Source organism: Ornithorhynchus anatinus, chromosome 5 (assembly GCF_004115215.2).
Source record: "Ornithorhynchus anatinus isolate Pmale09 chromosome 5, mOrnAna1.pri.v4, whole genome shotgun sequence".
NCBI lineage: Eukaryota > Metazoa > Chordata > Mammalia > Monotremata > Ornithorhynchidae > Ornithorhynchus > Ornithorhynchus anatinus.
Genome location: NC_041732.1, coordinates 91,143,922 through 91,163,672, shown reverse-complemented (window position 1 = coordinate 91,163,672; position 19,751 = coordinate 91,143,922). Strand labels below are relative to the sequence as shown.

Below are 19,751 nucleotides of genomic sequence, written 5' to 3'. Positions count from 1 at the left end.
CTTTTCTTTTTTTAGCTTGACTTAGTTTAGTGATCCCTCTTCGGGTGGTGGTAGAAGTCATAGAGGTAATTGCATTTATCGAGGACCCACTGGGTGCAGTGCTCTGTAGAACAGTGCTTGGCACATAGAAAGTGCTTAACAAGTGCCATTATTATTACTAAGTACTTGGGAAGTACAATACAAGCAGTTGACAAATCCCTTTGTCCCCAAGGAGCTTACACTCTAATGGGAGAGACTGCCATGAAAAGATTTACAAATGGAGCCTTCAGAGGATTTAATGGTGTATACAAATGAAGAGTGCATATGCAAAAGTCCTTGGGATGGGTATAAGTAAGGGCTTGAATGCCAGAGGTTCACGTGATCTTGAGGGAGGAATACAAAAGAATTGCAAGAGTTAATGGTTTGTGAGTTGGAGGTGAGCTCTTCCCAAGGCTTCCCACTCCACCCCACAGTCACATTATTCTGTATGGTGGTAGGGGGCAGATAGGAGAGTGGTATAAACAAACACAAAGACTTACAGTGAGCCATTGGCTCAGGATTACTTAGCAACATCAATATTTTGGTTCACAAATAAAGGACTCCTACTTGGTGCCTGCAAAGCATGCTTATGAAGGGGTGTGTGTGTTGCTGACCTTATATGTTTGCTATCTATGGCCGGAGGTCAGCTTTTGGGTTAGTGAACAGTTCTTCATTTGGAGGTCTAGACACTTCAGTTGCTGTCACACTAAAATGTTCATGATGTGATGAGAGATTGTAAGATATGGAGAGGCCTAAAATGACTCTCTGCCTCTTAACCCAGAAATGAACCCAAATGATGGGTGACTGAAATCCAGAATTAAAGGGGTCTCCCCCTGACACCCCGCAATCCTAAAAATAGATCGGCAATTTCCAGTTTCAAACATCCGCTTTTTCCTCCCCTGAGGTGTGTCGAAGCAGTTCTGCTCCCTGCACCCCAGGGAATTGAAATGGGAGCCACTCCCATTAATGGGCGAGAGAACTGGATCCGTCAGTAGATGGCGGGATCTGCTCGGGGCCAGGTAGACCCCAGCTGGTCCACTTGGCGTGGAGATGGGGTGGGTTAGCCAAAGCCATCATTCCCCAGTGTCATGCGTGCCCACCTCTGCCTTTTCCACCAGGCTTAGTGCACTGACCCTGCTCAGCCCTTGATTGCTCCGTCAGCAAAGCCTTCACCATCTGGCGGGGCCACACAGACGGATCCCCTGGAGAGTTGAAAATTCCCCTCAACTAAGTGTTTGGGTTTGTTCCAGGGACCCACTCCTTGGGTGGGGGGTCACAGAGTCTCAGAGAGGGCCAGCCAAGGGCCTGACCATTAGAATTTATTGCCTCACAGAAGCAGATAAATGGAATCCTTTGGACTGTAAGTTCTTTGTGGGCATGGAATGTGTCTGTTTATTGTTGTATTGTACTCTCCCGAGTGCTTAGTACAGTGCTCTGCACACAATAAGCTCTCAATAAGTATAGTTAACTGACTGAATCTGGCAGGCTTAAAGTTTCCGTCTCCTCCGGGAGGCCTTCCATGATGAATGCCTAATCTCTCCACATGTCAGCATTTTAACTCCACCTACGCACCTAAGTACTCCCCCTTTCCTCCCCTAGCACTTACATACATCTCATATACTCAATTCCTTCCTCCTACTTGCAATTTACTTGAGCATCTGTCTCCTCCGCTATATTACAAGATCCTTGAGGGCAGAGATCGTGTCTACTTTTCCTCTGTACTTTTCCAAATGCTTGCCACGGTGCTCTGCACACAGAGGGTGCTCAATAAATACCATTAGTGGGTTGATTTGTGCCTCTGGGGTTATGATGGAATTGGTATTTTGTAAGCACTTACTATGGGCCTAGAACTCTGCTAAGCACTACAAGATAGGTCAGTTCCCAAACTGTGTCCCCTGAGTTTGGGAAACGAATTGGAAGTATATTCCAGGTGACCCTTTTGGATTTCAACACACCAATTTAGTTTTTGGTGTGTGGCTTTCAGTGGGAACTGCTTTAAATAGGCCAGCAACCCTGTGTTAGCATCGACACCCAAATTCATCTGAGTAGACTCTGGGCCAATGTGTAAAAGCCCAAGTAAAGGATAGCTATAAATAGCCAGATACAGAAGTCTATCTGGTCTAAGGGTCAAGAGATAATTTGAAAAAAATGCATTTATTTTTGTGCTGTCCGTGGTCTCTTGTCCCCGAATAATATTTCCCTTAGAAACGGAGTATGTATCCTGGAATATGCCGGAGCTGAGGACAGTGTTTAAGGCCTTCTGGAAATCTATTTAAAGTTGATTTTTTTCATGGGACTTCCAGTTGCGAAAAATTGAATGTGGCTATCACCCAGACAAACAAACATTACACAGTCGGATCCTGCAGGCACCGCGTGGGCCTGTGACAGAATATTTTTGAAGCCGTTTGACGTGCAGAATCTTAAGTGTAATTGCAACAAGACACCATCAAACTTAGTCACAGTCTCCTTTCTCCCATCGTCTGCCCCCCGCATTCTCTCTCCTTAATAGAAACTGTTCATCTAAATTATTTCTAATGAAACATCTTGGTGTTCAGTGACCTGTTGAATTCAATATCAGATGAGTTGTTGATTTGCAGATCAGTGCTGTCATTTGAAATGGTCTGGAAGATAGCAGATTGCAAAGCTGTCCGAATTGAGCCGAAGCCCCGAATAAGGTACATGCCCTTTTAATGGAAAGGAAAAGTACAGAGTTGCCTCCCCTTGGGGATTGCGGGGAAAAGTAGATCTGTTGCCGTTTGTGTGGAACATCTTCATGGTTAGTCCTGTAAACTGCATGTGGTTTCCCGGCAGCCCTCCGGGAATATTAACTGGGATCTCCTGGCTTGCGGGAGCAGGGAGAGTTGCCGTGTTTCGAACGAGGCGGAAAAGCATCCTTGCTTCTTTGGCTTTCTAACTTTATCCCTGTCGCCATTCAGGAGTTTAACTGGAGGGACGTGGCTAACTCCTGACATTGGGAGTTTGGGACTGTTTATCCTCTCAGCAAATGGAGCTTTGGCAACAGCTGGGCTTCCTGTCTCTCTGAGCTGGGCCGAGGAGTGGGCCGAGCTGTGAAGAATAACAAGCAAAATCCTAGCGCTTGTCTCTTCCTTTGATTCATAATTTTGGAAGCGCTCTCCTTAAAGATGGGCTGGAAGTGGCTTCGAAGTGTCAGGCATATCGTGTGGGAATTTGAACTTTTGTTCAAGTTGGATTGAGGACAGAGCAGATCTGTTCCCTTTTCATTGGTATTCGGAATCGTTCGCCTCAGCCCTCGCCGCCTGACTCCGGGTTCCTGGCCCTGAACTCGGTCCTGGGAGGCTTACAGAGTTCCCTCTCCTCCAGCGGTTTACTGTTTGGAGGGGCGATCACCAGAAAAACATAGATAGGGTGGTGGTGGATACAGTGGAAGATAAGAAAACTACATTCCTCGAACCCGTAAATATCCAAAATCTACAGTCCAGTCCAGACAGGGGCCTAACTATTTTCCTGCTTGGGGGAGAATTCACCCATCTATGTTCTGGGGTCCAAGAAAACTATGGAAAGTGCTTATTTCTCTGAATTACAAGCAGGTGATAGGCAGTGCCCGCAATTACTCCTGTACTCAGTGAATACTACCAAAGAGCCGATTAAATCTACAGAATGCCCTGATATGCCCAGAATAGAGTCTGGGGTAAACATATTTGAAATCCACCCGTTACTTGAAACGAGGGTTATGGATTTTACATTTTCGACTGTATGAATATTACATTAAATGCACAAGTAACATTGGACTGGAAATGAAAATCTTTGGGAGTGGGTGCATTAGAACGGTGGGGGTGGTTCCAGATTAGTCAAGGAAGACTTTCTGAAGGAGGTGTATGTCAAAGTCTTATCAAAAGCAAATCTCCTCCAAGAGGCCTTCCCCGACTAAGCCCTTATTTCCTCTTCTCCCACTCCCTTCTGCATCACCCTTATGCTTGGATTTGCACCTTTTATTCACCCCTCCCTTAGCCCATCAGAACTTATGTATATAGTCATAATGTGTTTATATTCATATCTGTCTACTCCTCTAGACTGTAAGCTCCTTGTGGACAAGGAATATATCTACCGGGAACTGAGGCCCTGAGAAGTGAAGTGACTTGTCCAAGGTCACACAGGAGACAAGTGGCGGAGACGGTATTAGAACCCGCATCCTTCCGACTCCCAGGCCCGTGCTCTTTCCACTAGGTCACGCTGGTCTAGATAGGGCTCCTCTTCTCTCACCCTTTGCCTTGCACATGAGGTTCTAAGACTTCAGGAGCCCAAATATGGTTTATGGCAAAAACGCCTATGCTGCTTGTTTTTGCTCAGTCCTGCCTCCCCAAGCAGAACAAGTCGCGGCTCTCCAGGAGTCAATGATGATGAGTCAAATATCAAAGTTAAGTGACTATTATGTGACAAGCACTGTATGAAATTCTGGGGTAGACACATGATAATCAAATTGGACACAGTCCCGTGCCCTCATGGGGTTCACAGTCTGAGTAGGAGGGAGAACAGGTATCGAATCCCCATTTTACAAAGGAATCAGGCACAGAGGGAAGTATACTGTAATAAGTGCTTGGGAAGCACAAAACAAGCAAATCACCCATTCCCTGCCCATGTTTACAGTCTAATGAGGGGAGGCAGACTTAAGAGTATTCAGAAACAAAACAGCCCAAAGAAATCGTTAAAAGTACAATTAAAAAAGTGCATACACAGAAATACTGAAGGTGGGGGTAAGTAATAGTAGAAATGGCCGATGGGTTTATGTGGCTTGAGGTGCTGGGAGTTAATTGGGAAAGGCATTTTGGAAGAGGTAGGCTTTCAGGAGGGCTTGGACTGTGGAGAGAACTGTGGTCTATTGGATTTTGAGAGCGTGGCTTGGGGAAGAGCAGGAGAATTATTTATATCAATGTCTGTCTCCCCCTCTAGATTTATGCACCTTGGGGGCAGATAGTATGTCTGCCGACTCTGTTGTACTCTCCCAAGTGCTTAGTAAGTTGCCCCGCCTACAGTAAGCACTCAGATAAAGGCTACCCATCCTCTAAATTCTCCACTCGCTTTTTGATTTGGAGTTCAAAACGGATTTTGGTCTTTTCAATTCGACGGTGGGCGTTCTACCTCTTGTCTCATATTAATAAGCAGAGGTTTTTGTCTGGGCATCGGAAAAATTTTGCTCTTGAAGTACAGTGACTGGTTTAGTTGGCTCAGGTTTTTGGCTCCTTCGAATGAGTGGAGGGCGAACTCTCTGTGAAACGGCTTATTGATTGCACTGTTGTCCGTTCCTAAGCAACCATTACCAAATTTATCTTCCCGTCACACTGCTTGTGTGTTTGTCTAAGCTTGCTGAAATGCTTACCCCCTGGCAAAAATAGACCGGGGCTGAGGGGGGTGGTGAGGGGAGGGAGAAGCTCCGGTATATCTGGACTGAACCGGGGTGAGGCGACCTCAGGAATCGCTCCTCTGGGTTCTCATTCACCAGAAGGTGTCACTATGGCAGCGAGAAATAAAAACGTAACGGGGACCGTTCGATGATGAAGGAGAATCTATTCCTGGGTAGTCCAGCCAGCCAGGAAGAGAGGCAGCTGGGATTGTGGTCCCAGGTTGCTTGGGGCAGTGGGAGGAAACTGTCTGGACAGGGGATTTCATAAGGAAACCAGCTCATCAGCCAGGACTCAGCCCGGACCCAGCCGCCGGGATGCCGGCCGACCCCGGAAGACCCGACGAGGGGAATATAGCTGTCTTTCCCTGGCTTCTTTGACCGAGGCAGGGGCCGGCCACTGCCTCGGGTTCAGAGAGTCCCCGCAAAGGTGAAAGGATGGGGAGAATTGGCTTCGGGTTGGGTTTGCAGATGATGGAGGCAGGGGAGGGGAGAGAGAGATCTGAGTCGTCAAATGTCACGAAGCGCAGGGGCCGGCACCCGCCAAACTGAGCGGCAGATTGAGCACAAGGAGTGGATTCCGCTTGTTCTTTAACGTGACGGCTGTTAATGGAAAGAGCTTGGCAGCGAGTGACTCTGACGGTGGCTGAGCCTGGAAGCAGTGGAAACTGATGTACCGGGCTTGAGCAGACCTAAGCGCGTGTCTGTGGTTTGGCTTCCTTAGTCGAATCCCGTGATTGGTTCCGGGCTCGATCTGTTTGACAGCTCTTCAGGCCCGTCCTTGGCTCCCCTTTCCACAGGCTGGAGCTCTGGGGACTCCCGTGAGGTCACCCGACCCCGCGGAGGGTTGGAGCGACTGCAGGGCTTTGGGGAGCAAAGTTGGGGAAGGGCTTTCTGTCAGTCAGGCTGATGCGGTCACAAGAGAGTTCTGTGGCTGGGCTCAGAGGGAGGACTGGAAGGTCCTGGCTTCCCAAATCTTCGTTTTGTTGGCGTGGGCTTCCGCAGGGAGATCGTAGTAGATTGTGCCTATTTTCTCTAACTAGAGTAAACATCGGTTTATAGCTCTTCGGTCTACAGTGAAGGGAGGCCTGTGGTATCTGCTTGCGTGAATTACAACTCCAGGGTCTGCACGCTACCTCACTGGGTGACTTTGGGTTTTCTCCCCCGGCCAGCTGCTGACAAACAGGGGTCCCGGGCAGCCGTCGGTCCCCGCCAAGTTTGCCGGGGTCCCTTGGTGATGCAAACCCATCGAGGCTGGTGGCAACTGCTTATCTGGGAAAGTTTGGGTTGTACTAGCTGGAGCTATCCAACAGCAGATAGAGAACACGAGGAGGCCCAAGCGCCCTCCACCTTTTCCTCGGGACGGTCCGATTGAGGAGGGACCCGAGTAGACCGGCCCAAGGGAGCCTTGGAGCCAAAGCCCCCGGGGGGCCCTAACTGAGCCCTGCCCCGGGAAGGACTGACACCTCCCTGACCGTTTCCTTGCCAGGGCAGTAAAACCTTGGATGTGGGGGCCCCGGAACAAAATCTGGGACAGGTCCCCTTTTTTAAGCATGGTATAGTAGATAGAGTATGGACCTGAGAGTCAGAAAGTCGTGAGTTCTAATCCAAGCTCCACCACTCTTCTGCTGAGAGACCTTGGGCAAGTCACTTAACTTCTCTGTGCCTCAGGTTCCTAATCTGTAAAATTGGGCTTGAGACTGTGAGCCCCACATGGGACACGGACCGTGTCCAACCTTCTTAGGACAGTGTTTGGCACCTAGTAAGCACTTACAAATGCCATAATTATTATTATTTGCCTGTATCCACCCCAGTGCTTAGTATGATGCCTGGCACATAGTAAGTGCTTAACGAATACCTTATTTAAGTCACACGTCGCAAAAACCGTCATAGATCATTTTTGCCATCTCTCCCATTAGATTGCAAGCCATCTGTGGGCAGGGAGTGGGTATTTCACTACTCTTCTACTCTCCCAAGGGCACATGCTGTGCACTCAATAGATGCTCAATAAATACCTGTGACTGGCTACTGATTTACTGTCCCATTGCGGCTTGCTCCAGAAGCCAGATTGGCATCGAGCCCCTTCAGGATGGTCACTGCGTAGGGGTCTGCTCATTTCCGGCATTTCCAGTGCCATAGGAGAGCCAGCATCTGTTGGGTTCTAGGAATGGGCCATATCCTTCCCTCCTCTCTCCCCGCTCCCAGCAGCCCTGCCCCAGAGGGATTTCCACCCTCCTCCACAATACCGAAGGAGCAGTTGGTGCTGACCTGAGGGAGTCTGGATTGTTCATGATCACTCTGGCCTCTTTGAACAGTGGAAGACCCCAGCCAGTGACTGGGATGGCTGGCCCGAGCCACCTGCAGGTCCCATGGAGAGACCCTTGGCCACGTCTCTAATAATAATAATAATAATGTTGGTATTTGTTACGTGCTTACTATGTGCCAAGCACTCTTCTAAGCACTGGAGTAGATACAGGGTAATCAGGTTGTCCCACGCTCACAGTCTTAATCCCCATTTTACAGATGCGGTAACTGAGGCACAGAGAAGTTAAGTGACTCGCCCAAAGTCACACAGCTGACAGGTGGCGGGGCGGGGATTAGAACCCATGACCTCTGACTCCTAAGCCCGAGCTCTTTCCACTGAGCCACGCTGCTTCTCACTGAGAAGGATTTTGGAAGGGGACTGGTCCCTTGGTTCAGGTCCCAAACGACAGGCCAACGGAGCCCTCTCAGATTGAGCCCCAGGAAAGGTGATGGGAAATTATAGGTGGACTCCAAGTGGGATCCCTCAAGCTAAGGCAGAATGCGGGCCAGAGGGAGGTGGTGAGAGGGGAGGGGGCCCAAGGGGTAAAGAACGGAGAAGGTGGGAAGAGGGTGGGAAAAGCCAAAGGAACTTCTCTCCCACTCCCTCTGTCCTCCCCTGACCCCGAGGACTGCCAGTGGGCAAGGAATGTGTCTGCCATATTGTTGTACTCTTCCAAGCGCTTAGTACAGTGCTCTGCGCCCAGTAAACGCTCAGTAAATACAGTTGACTGACGGACTGACTGTAGCTCTGGAGCACGAGGGCAAAGCTCCCCCTGGCGGAGCAGTGTAGTGGCAGCTCCCAGGCCACGACTGCAGGGTTCACCCGGGAAATACATTCAGTAGTATTTCATTCAATAGTATTTATTGAGCGTGTACAATTTATTTAACAAATACCAACATTATTATTATTATTATTAGTGGGAGAGCAGAGGCTACCCTTCCCCATCACCCAGCTCCTTCCCCTGGAGAAGCCCCGTTGTGTGCCCAGACTCTGGAGCTACCGTGGGCTGAATCGTTCACCAACGCTGGCTGCCAACGAAGCTGGAACTTTTGGCTCTTGCTTGAGGGGTGGGCAAAACTTGCTTGGATGGGGTGGTTCAAAATCCCGGGGAAAACCACTCAGGATAGGCCACGTGATGCCCCTTCCCCACTCCGGGACCATCTCCTTCCAGCGATGCTCTACGGATCAATCAATCAGTGGTAATTATTGAGGGCTTACTGCGTGCAGAGCGCCATACTAAACCCTTGGTAGAATATCATACAATAGAGTCGGTAGTTCCCGACCCACAACGAGTTTACAATCTACAGGACCTATTGCCTTGGGAACGGTCCAAACCTTCCTCTGAAATGTCCAAATACATCGCAGGTCGTTATCACTTGCCTGAGTGATCAGCTATTCAAATATCAATTTGATGTGGCTGTTAGGAAGGTCATTAAGAGAATTAATTTATGAAGGAGAACTGGGTGAGGAAATACTTAGACTGGGAGCCCCATGGGGGAAATTGACTGTGACCGACCAGATTATCTTCTCCCTACCCCAGCATTTAGAACAGTACTTGACACATAGTAAGTGCTACACAAATACAATAGTAATAATATTATTGGAAAGCAGTGTTCCCTAACGGGCCTGACAGTCAGAGGGACCTGGGTTCTAAATTGTTAGCATTTCAAGCCGTGACCAGAGGAGACAGGAAACACACACCTAGGAATTGTCGTTCTGTTTTCAGAAGAAGACTCCCACTTTTTCTGCTTTCCTGCACTACCCTGCATTAAGGAAAACTCACAATGCAGTACTCTCCTGTGTCCACCTCCACACACCGTCAATCGATCAATGAGTGGTATTTATTGAGTGCTTACTGTGTATAGAACACTGAACTAACTGATGGGGAAAGTACATTTCAGAAGTCGGGAGATGTGATCCTTTCCCAAAGGAGCTTTCAGTCGACGGGGGAGACAGACATGTGTATGTCTAAACTACATAAATTACAATCAGTCAATCAATCATATTTATTGAGCATTTACTGTATACACAGCTCTGCACTAAGTACTTGGGAGAGTGCATTGTACGAGAGTTGAATTACAGATAGGGGAAATAGTAGAGTATAAGGATATAATAATAGTAATAATGTTGGTATTGGTTAAACACTTACTATGTGCAGAGCACTGTTCTTAAGCGCTGGGGTAGATACAGCGTAATCAGGTTGTCCCATTTGGGGCTGGCACTTTTAATCCTCATTTTCCAGATGAGGTAACTGAGGCACTGAAAAGTGAAGTGACTTGCCCATAGTCACACAGCTGACAAGTGGCGGAGCCGGGATTAGAACCCATGACGTCTGACTCCTAAGCCCGTGCTCTTTCCACTGAGCCACGCTGATATGTATATAAGTGCTATGGGACTGGGGTGACTATCAAAGAGATGAAGAGGTACAGACTGGCAGAATATGAGTAAATTTGGGCATCCCATCCTAGTCAAAATTGGTAGTGAAAGTGCACCCCAAGGCACAATAATAATAGCTATTATTATTATTTTCGTTCTTGTAAGTGCTTACTATGTGCCAATTACTATGTGTGTAATTATCTGTCGGATACGAAGAGGGAGGAGGTTCCAGGCCAGAGGCGGCATGTGGGCGAGAGGTCGGCGGTGAGAGAGATGAGATCTAGGTACGGTGAGAAGGTTGGCATTAGAGGAGTGAAGTGTGTGGGCTGGGTTGTAATAGGAGAATAGCCAGGTGAGGTGGGAGCGGGCAAAGGGATTCAGTGCTTTAAAGCCGATGGGAAGGAGTTTCTGTTTGATGCGGAGGTGGATGGGCAACCCCTGGAGGGTCTTGAGGAGGTGGGGAAACATGGCCTGATCGTTTTTATAGAAAAAAGATCCGGGCATTAGAGTGCACTGCAGTCGGGGGAGACAGGAGGCAAGGAGGCCGACAAGGAGGCTCTTACACTAATCAAGGTGGGAGAGGATAAGAGATTGGATTAACATGGTGACAGTTTGGATGGAGCGGTTTAATAATAATGTTGGTATTTGTTAAGCGCTTACTACGTGGAGAGCACTGTTCTAAGCGCTGGGAGAGATACAGGGTAACCAATGTCCCACGTGAGGCTCACGGTCAATCCCCATTTTCCAGATGAGGGAACTGAGGCCCTGTGAAGCGACTTGCCCTCAGTCACACAGCTGACAAGTGGCAGAGCCGGGATTTGAGCCCATGACCTTCGACTCCCAAGCCCGGGCTCTTTCCACTGAGCTTCTCGCAATCTTAGCAATGTTGAGAAGATCGAACCGACAGGATTTAGTGATGGGTTGAATGAGAGAAAGAAGGCAAGGATAACGCCGAGGTTATGGGCTTGTGAGACAGGAAGGATGGTGGTGCAGTTTACCGTGATGGGAAAGTCAGGGAAAGGACAGGGTTTGGGTTGGGAAGATAAGGAGCTCTGTTTTAGATATGCTAAATTTGAGGAGACGGTGGGACATCCAAGGAGAGATGTTTTGAAGGCAGGAGGAAATGCAAGACTGGAGACGAATATATCAGGAATAATGAAATATGACAACCCAGCCCAGACAGGAAAGAGCCTGGGCTTGGGACTTTGGGCAAGTCACTTCACTTCTCTGGGCCTCAGTTCCCTCATCTGTAAAAGGGGGATCAAGACTGTGAGCCCCATGTGGGCCAACCTGATCACCTTGTATCCCCCCCCAGCGCTTAGAACAGTGCATTGCACATAGTAAGTGCTTAAGAAATGCCATCATTATCAAATACACAAAATCAGTAGGGAGATGTGGCTAGAGGATCAGAATCTCAGGCTCCTCAGGGCTTTGAGCTCAGGCCACCAGTCTTCCCGGGTTTTGTGGAGGCCTCATGCTGTGGGTGTGTGCAGAAGAAGCTTTCATCCCTCGGGACCCTCGGTGGCAGGAGGAAAGACAGCAGTTACCGTGGAACAAGGACCTATGTGCATATCTTTAAACTGTAGATGATAAATTATTTATTCATTCATATTAATGACTGTCTCCTCCTCTAGACTGTAAGCTCATTATGGGCAGAGAACGTATCTGCTATTTCTGTTGTATTGTACTTTCCCAAGTGCTTAGTACAGTGTTCTCTGCACATAGTAAGCGCCCAATGAATATGATTGATTGAAAGACCTGGAACTACCCACCCTTTGGAGCAGGCCATCCCATCCCCCCTTTACTGGGAGGGATGTATGTGGAGAATGGGCTTCAGAGTCAGAAGGACCTGGGTTCTAATTCTGGCTCCACTTGTCTGCTGTGTGTGACCGTGGGCAAGTCACTTCACTTCTGGGCCTCAGTTATCTTACCCTTAAAATGGGGATTAAGACAGTGAGCCCCATGTGGGACAGGACCTGTGCCCAACCTGACAACCCTGAATTACCCCAGTGCTTAGTACAGGGCCTGGCACATAACAAGCATTTAACAAATACCAATAAAAAAATAGAATTTCTAAATAACTATTCTATGGTGATGCAGAATGGTGTCGGTACAAAAGTGAGAAGCTGCTTACCTTAGTGGATGGAGCATCGGCCTGGGAGTCAGAAGGTCATGGTTTCTAATCCCAGCTCCACCACTTGTCTGCTGTGTGACCTTGGGCAAGTCACTTAACTTCTCTGGGCCTCGATGACCTCATCTGTAAAATGAGGATTAAGACTGTAAGCCCCATATGGGACAGGGGCGGTGTCCAACCTGATTAACTTGTATCTACCGCGGTGCTTCGAACAGTGCTTGGCACATAGAAAGCTCTTTAATAATAATTATTATGAAAGAGGAAAGATTCATTCAATTCAGTCTATAGCGTTCACTGGGCACCTGCTATATGCAGAACACTATGCCAAAGACTAGGAAGAGGGCAATACAAGTGGAAAGCATTGCCCCAGCCCTTAAGGACTAGAAAATGTAACGAGGGACGCAGACATAAATTGCATATACTTATAAATACAGTGGGAGCAAGAAGAAAAATAGGTATGATGCAGTTATGTGCTTTAAAGACACAATAAAATAAAACATCAAAATTACAGAGCATAGCAGTGGGTAGCTGGGAGACAGCTTGGCGTGCAGCAATCAGAAACAGGGTAACTGTCTCGGAGTAATGGCTTTGAAAAGATTATGGCACCATGAGGAAGGAAAGAAAATAGTACCAGGCGCGGTGGGTAACAAAAACAGTAATGGGTAATAGCGAGGGGCTGTTTTTGCATATGATGTGGAAGGTATCTGTCATGCACTGATCTTATCGGCCCCACAAATGCAGACACGTCACTGGCATCTTCTTCGAACACATAGGACAGTTCTCTCTCTCTCTCTCTCTCTCTCTCTCTCTCTCTCTCTCTCACACACACACACACACACATACACATACCCGCAAACTGCCTAGGTTTCCGCAGTCAGTGACAGATGGCAGGGGCTTCTTATTCTTACTGTGTCCCACCTGTGGATTCCTCTTTGTTGACCTGCTTTCGTCAACATTTTGTCTGAGTTTAATTTGACATTTTCAGGGTGACTCTCTGGCCAAGACCCAAATGCGTTATCTGCATTGATGAATTGTCCATCAATTCATGCCTCCTTGTCCCTAGCCTCCTTGTCCCACAGGCTCATAACCTTGGCATTTTCTTTAACTCCTCACTTTCAACCCATATATTCAGCTTCACCAAATCCTGTTGGCTCTACCTTCGCAATATCGCTGAAGTCTGCCTTTCCCTCTCCATCCAAGCTGCTATTATGCTGATTTCAAGCACCTATCCTATCCTGCCTGGCTACTACTGTCTCCTCACTGACCTCCATGCCTTCTGTCTCTCTCCACTCTAGTTCTTACTTCACTCTGCTGCCTGAATCATTTTTTTCTAAAAAACAGAGCTCAACCCACATCTCTCCACTCCTCTAGAACTTTCAGTGGTTGCCCGTTCACCTCCGCACTGAATATAAACTCCTTACCATCGGCTTTAAGGCATTCAGTCATCTTGCCCCCTCCTAATTCTCAAAAGTTAGCACTTTGGCAATGCAGTGACAAAGGAAGGGAAGTGAAAAACCACCTACCTGCTGCTGACCTTCATCTTGGCTCTGTTTTTTGTGTTTCTTCCTCCTCTGTCAATCAGTGACTCAAGCTTTCCTATTACAACCCAGCAGGCCCAGTTGGCTCCTCTAACGCCAACCTACTTACTGTACCTCAGTCTTGCTTAACTCGCTGCTAATCCCTTGCACACATCCTCCCTCCGGCCTGGAACTTCTTCCCCCTCCACATATAGACTCCAGTCCACGACTGTCCCCACCTTCGAAGCCTTATTAAGGTCACATCTCCTGCAAAAGGCCTTCCCTCTTTTCCCTGGCTGCCTCTCCCTTCTGTGTCTGTGCATTTAGATTTGTAATAATTGTGGTATTTGTTAAGTGCTTACTATGTGTCAAGCACTGTTCAAAGGGCTGGAGACATACGAGATAATCAGGTCAGACACAGTCCCTGTCCCACACAGAGCTCACAATCTGAGTAGGAGAGATGACAGGAATTGAATCTCCATTTTACAGGTGAGGTAATTGTGGCACAGGGAAGTTAAGTGACTTGCCCAAGGATACAGAGCAGGCACGTGGCGGAGTCAGGATTAGAACCCGGGTCCTCCGTACCCTTTAAGCACTTCGTATTCACCCCACCTTCACCCCACGGCACTTATGTACATATTTATAATTTATTTAGATTAGTATCTGTCTCCCCCTCTAGACTGTCAGGTCCTTGTGGGCAGGGAAAGTGTCTATCAACTATATTGTGTTATATTCTCCCTGTGCTTGGTACGGTGCTCTGCACACAATAAGCACTCAGTAAATAGCATTGATTGATCGATTGACCAATTTATTCAAATAGCAGGTAATCTGAAGCAAGAGATGGCTCACCGCCAGCACCCCATCATTCTTTAATAAAAATATTGGATTAGGTAATTTAATTTTGCTACTAGTTAAGCGCTTACGAAGTGTCAAGTACTGTTCTAAGCAGTGGGGTAGCTACAGGTTAACCAGCTTGGACACAGTTCCTTTCCCACATGGGGTTCACAAGCTAAGTAGGAGGGAGTAGGATTTAATCCCTATTTCACAGATGACATGATTGAGGCACAGAGAATTTAAGTGATTTGCCCAAGGTCATGCAGTGAACACATAGACGAGTCCCAGGCCTGTGCTCTTTCCACTAGGCCATGCCATTTTCATCCTATTTCCTTGCATTTCAGGCTGACCGGATTGTAATTTTCCTTGCAATTATTTGGAAATAAATCGATCATTCTGGAACTCCCTCCGCTTTCGTCTACGGCAGATCACCGCTCTCCCCACCTTCAAACCCTTACGAAAATCACATCTGTACAAGGAAAAGTTTGGTGTTATGCACATAGGAAGCGCTCAACAGATACCAGTGAGGATGATGATGAAAAGTTCACTTCCAAAGGAAGTCAGCCTTTCTTTCAGGGCATCTGATTGTAATCTCCTTGAGGGCCGGGATCACAGTGCCTTACTCGGTTGAACCGTCCAAAGTGCTTGGTCTCGCCCTGTCCCCACATGCAGCAGTGCTCCATAAATTCTGTTGGTTGATCTTCTCCAGTCATGGAGGTTTGAGCAGATCGGGGACCTACCGGCTCCCGCCGGCCATCCACCAATTCAAGACCCCAGGGCAAAACTGAGGCATTCATTCAATCATATTTATTGAGCGCTTACTGTGTGCGGAGCACTGTACTAAGAGCTTGGAAAGTACAATTCGGCAATAGAGACAATCCCTATCCAACAACGGGCTCACGGTCTAGAAGGGGGAGACAGATGACAAAACGAAACAAGTAGACAGGCATCAGTAGCATCAAAATGGATAAATAGAATTATAGATATATACACATCATTAATGAAATAGAGTAATAAATAATATATACAAATATACACAAGTGCTGTGGGGAGGGGAAGGGGGTAGAGCAGAGGGAGGGAGTAGGAGGAATGGGAAGGGGAGGAGAGACAGAGGGAAAGAGAGGGCTAAGTCTGGGAAGGCCTCCTGGAGGAAGTGAGCTCTCAGTAGGGCTTTGAAGAGGGGAAGAGAGTTAGGTTGGCGGATGTGAGGAGGGAGGCATTCCAGATCAATGGTGGGGCATGGGCCAGGGGTCTACGGCGGGACAGGTGAGAGCGAAGCACCGTGGGGAGGATAGCGGCAGGGGAGTGGAGTGTACGGGATGGGCTGTAGGAGAGGAGGGAGGTGAGGTAGGAGGGGACAAGGTGATGGAGAGCTTTAAAGCCAAGGGAGAGGAGTCTTTGCTTCATGCGAAGGTTGACAGGCAACCACTGGAGGTTTTTGAGGAGGAGAGTGACATGCCAAGAGCGTTGCTGTAGAAAGATAATCCGGGCAGCAGAGTGAAGTATAGACCGAAGCAGGGAGAGAAAGGAGGATGGGAGATCAGAGAGGAGGCTGACGCAATAATCCAGTCGGGATATTATGAGAGATTGTACCAGAAAGGTAGCCGTTTGGATGGAGAGGAAAGGGAGGATCTTGGCAATGTTGTGAAGGTGAGACCGGTAGGTTTTGGTGACGGATTGGATGTGTGGGGTGAATGAGAGAGCGGAGTCAAGGATGACACCAAGGTTGTGGACTTGTGAGACGGGAAGGATGGTAGTCCCATCCACAGTGACGGGAAAGTAAAGGAGAGGAAAGGGTTTGGGAGGGAAGATAAGGAGCTCAGTCTTGGACACGTTGAGTTTTGTTGACATGTTGGGGCAGAGGCCGGGGGGGCTGCTTGGGGTGGGGTGGGGGTGGGACACAGGATTCTGGAGAGAGGAGGGTTGGGCCTGGCCCCGGCCCATTCTAGCTCCTATTCTCTAGTGGGACATTGACTCTCTAGAAGCAGATGGGGGTGTGCTTCCTGGGCACAGATTTGCGTCAGTCCAAATAACAATGAAATGACCTTCCTTAGAGGTGTGTTTGTGTGTATGTGTGTGTGCATGCTGAGGCTGAAAACTACGCCCTTAGAAGTGACCCGAACCTAGGGAAGTGGTGAGCGGAAGTTCGGAAACATTGTGCCGCCAAGTTTCCTACTGCAGTCCCAGAATAGACCAGCCTGAGAGGTGAGGGGAGCGGGGGCTTGCACCACCTGCCGCCCCTCCCGCCTTCCCTTCCGCTCTCCTGTCCGCCCGCCCTCCCGTCAGACTGGTATCCCCCTGGTCTGCGAGAGCCGGCAGCGGTAACAGTGTCCAGGCGAGCCCAGGCCCCCGCCTCGGCCCTGGCTCTGACCCCACCCATTTCCTATTTTTGTCTATTTCGGGGCAAAGTCAAGTCGACTGTGTGTTTTCGCATCCCAAGAAGCTTTGCTGGTGAAGGGCTCTTTCTGGTAAATCATGTTTTGAGCTTTGGGGGTGGGGGAACCCTGGCTCTGTGACTCATCCATCGTTCTCGGCGGCGAACGCCGGTAACCTCCTGCACCTGGGCAGGGGCTGAAATCGTAAAGCCCCATCCTCCTGGCCCCATCTAATCTTCGGGATGGATTTTTGGGTAGGGGGCCGATTGTCGCGGGCCACCGACATGGAACCCCCAGGTACTATGAATTCCCGATGAGATGGGGGAGCCCCCGGAGTCTGGTTTGGGAGAGGTTTGGAGAGCAGTTTGACGTGCGGTATGTGGGGACCTGGCACAGGCTGCTGACTGAACCAAAAGGACCATCTCAGATTTATTGTCTAGGAGTGAAGTACTGTCCCATCTGCCCCCCTTTCCCTCTACCATTTACCCCCAACCCCCTTCCTTCTTCTGTCCGCCCTCCCGGCCATACCCTTCCCTTTCCCGTCTACCCCCACGCCTTTCCCTTTCCCGTCCGAACCCCGTTCCCTTCCCTCTCCCATCTGAACCCCACTCCCTCCCTCTCCCGTCTGCCCCCAGCCTCCTTCCCTCTCCTATAAGGATAATAATAACGATCGTATTTGTTAAACGCTTACTGTGCGCCAAGCACTGTTCTGAGCCCCGGGCGGGATACAGGTTGCCCCCCGTGGGGCTCACGGTCTTAATCCCCATTTTACAGATGAAGTAACTGAGGCACAGAGAAATGAAATGAGTTGCCCAAAGTCACACAACAGACAAGTGGTGGTGCCGGGATTAGAACCCACGTCCTCTGACTCCCAAGCCCGTGCTCTTGCCGCTAGGCCAGTATACCATCTAGGGCAAAGGGAGAGTCTTCGGTGTCTGTTTGGAAGGGCACGAGTGATCTCCTCAGCTCTGTCGGGTTCACATCCCACCCCCTTTGGATGTTTTCTCTGGTGTCGGCACCGATCCGATAATAATTACGGTATTCGTTAGTTCCTTACTATGTATCGAGCACTGTATTAAGCACTAAATATAAGATAATCAGATCGGGCGCAATCTCTGTCTCACGGGGCTCACGGTCTAGGCAAGAGGCAGGAAGGGTATTGAATCCCGCTTTAACAGATGAGGAAACTGAGGCAAAGAGACGTTAATTAATTTGTCAAACGTTACATAGCAGGCAAGTGTCAGAGCTGGGATGAGAACTCAGCTCCTCTGGCTACCGGATCTGTGATCTTTCCTTTAGATCCTACGCCGCTCCCTCACTCCTACAGATGAGAAATGATAAACTGGGCGAGACCTAGATCAGCCTGCCACGTGAGCTGATTGTTCGCCTCAGCCAGGAGAATGCTGGTGAGCCCAGGACTCAGCCCCACCCACACTGAAGGTGCTGGTCTTGGACTGGGCCTGGTCAATCCATCCATCAGTGGTACTCACTGAACGCTTACTGAATGGAGAGCACTGTACTGAGTGCTTGGGGGAGCACCCTGCAGTAATAATAATAATAATGTTGGTATTTGTTAAGCGCTTACTATGTGCAGAGCACTGTTCTAAGCTCTGGGGGAGATACAGGGTAATCAGGTCGACCACGTGAGGCTCACAGTCAATCCCCATTTTACAGATGAGGTAACTGAGGCACAGACAAGTTAAGTGACTTGCCCACAGTCGCACAGCAGACAAGTGACAGAGCCGGGAGTCGAACCCATGACCTCCGACTCCGAAGCCCAGGCTCTTTCCACTGAGCCACGCTGCTTCCCCAAAATGCAGCGAACTCCCCGTCGGGGAATCGAACCCCGGTCTCCCGCGCGACAGGCGGGGATACTCACCACAGTAGAATTGGTAGATACGATCCCCGCTCACGAGGAGCCAGTTGCAGGCGCCACCGGGCTGCTCCCAGTCATCACGAGAGGCCGTGGAAGGGCCACAAAGTGAAGGTGTTCAGAAGAAGGGAAGGAAGCAAAGGGCCTGGATGATTGGGGTTGGCTGCAACGGTGACCTCCTCTACAAAGTATTCCTGGGAAGAAACCATGAATGCTGTTAGCTGGGAATTCTAGCCACATGAAATTTGATCCTTTTTGACCTGGAATTTAAATTCTCAAGAATGAGCACTTTGGTAACGCGGTGACTAAGGAAGGGAAGTGAAAAGCCACCTACCTGCTGCTGCTGATCTTCATCTTCGCACTGTCTTTGTCTTCCACCTGTACCAATCAGTGACTCGAACTGTTCTGGTCTCAGGCCCCTGTAAGCACCGGGCTCTGCTTCGCACTCGTTTTGCCAGTGAGGGTCCCCCAGGTGTCGGTAGGCATCTTTGGTGGGTCCAGTGAGTCAGTCGGGGCGGGGGCGGGAGCGGCGTAGAGAGATGGGTGTGACGAGGGCAAGTCCCTCCCCCCACAACCTCTCGAACAGTGCCCCATGCTGGACTCGGCCCTTGCGGCTAGGGCTTCGAGCTCGGGCGAGCTCTTGTCAAATAGATTCAGACCCAAGGCCCGGGTCCGGTGGGCCCAAGGCGGAGGGCGTCGAGCTGAGTCGTTGGTCTGGCCGTCGATGGCCGGGCCCACAGCAGCTCCAGCCCTGGGCAAGGGACGTGCCACTCCAGCGTTCTGACTCCGCTTCCTTGCCCCTCCCCTGGCCGGGCGCAGGGTCAGCAGGACATGACTGGGGCTGAGGGGCTTCCCCAGGGCTTTGGGAACAATGTCCTTCTGGCTGTGGAGGACCGGTCAGTCAGTCGATGGCATTTCTTGAGTGCTTACTGTCGTGCAGAG

At 49.4% G+C, this 19,751-nt stretch overlaps 1 protein-coding gene and 1 long non-coding RNA gene across 8 annotated transcripts in view; one reads left to right on the top strand and one right to left on the bottom strand.

Annotated features, from left to right (window-relative positions):
* LDLRAD4 (low density lipoprotein receptor class A domain containing 4) overlaps nt 1-19,751 on the top strand; it is a 365,789-nt gene that overhangs the window by 308,183 nt on the left and 37,855 nt on the right. The window lies entirely within an intron of this gene.
* LOC120638389 lies at nt 1,678-18,810 on the bottom strand. The gene is made up of 3 exons (XR_005660038.1): nt 18,762-18,810; nt 13,564-13,567; nt 1,678-1,688 (listed from the first exon to the last, which is right to left on the bottom strand). It is a non-coding gene; the product is annotated as an uncharacterized LOC120638389 (long non-coding RNA).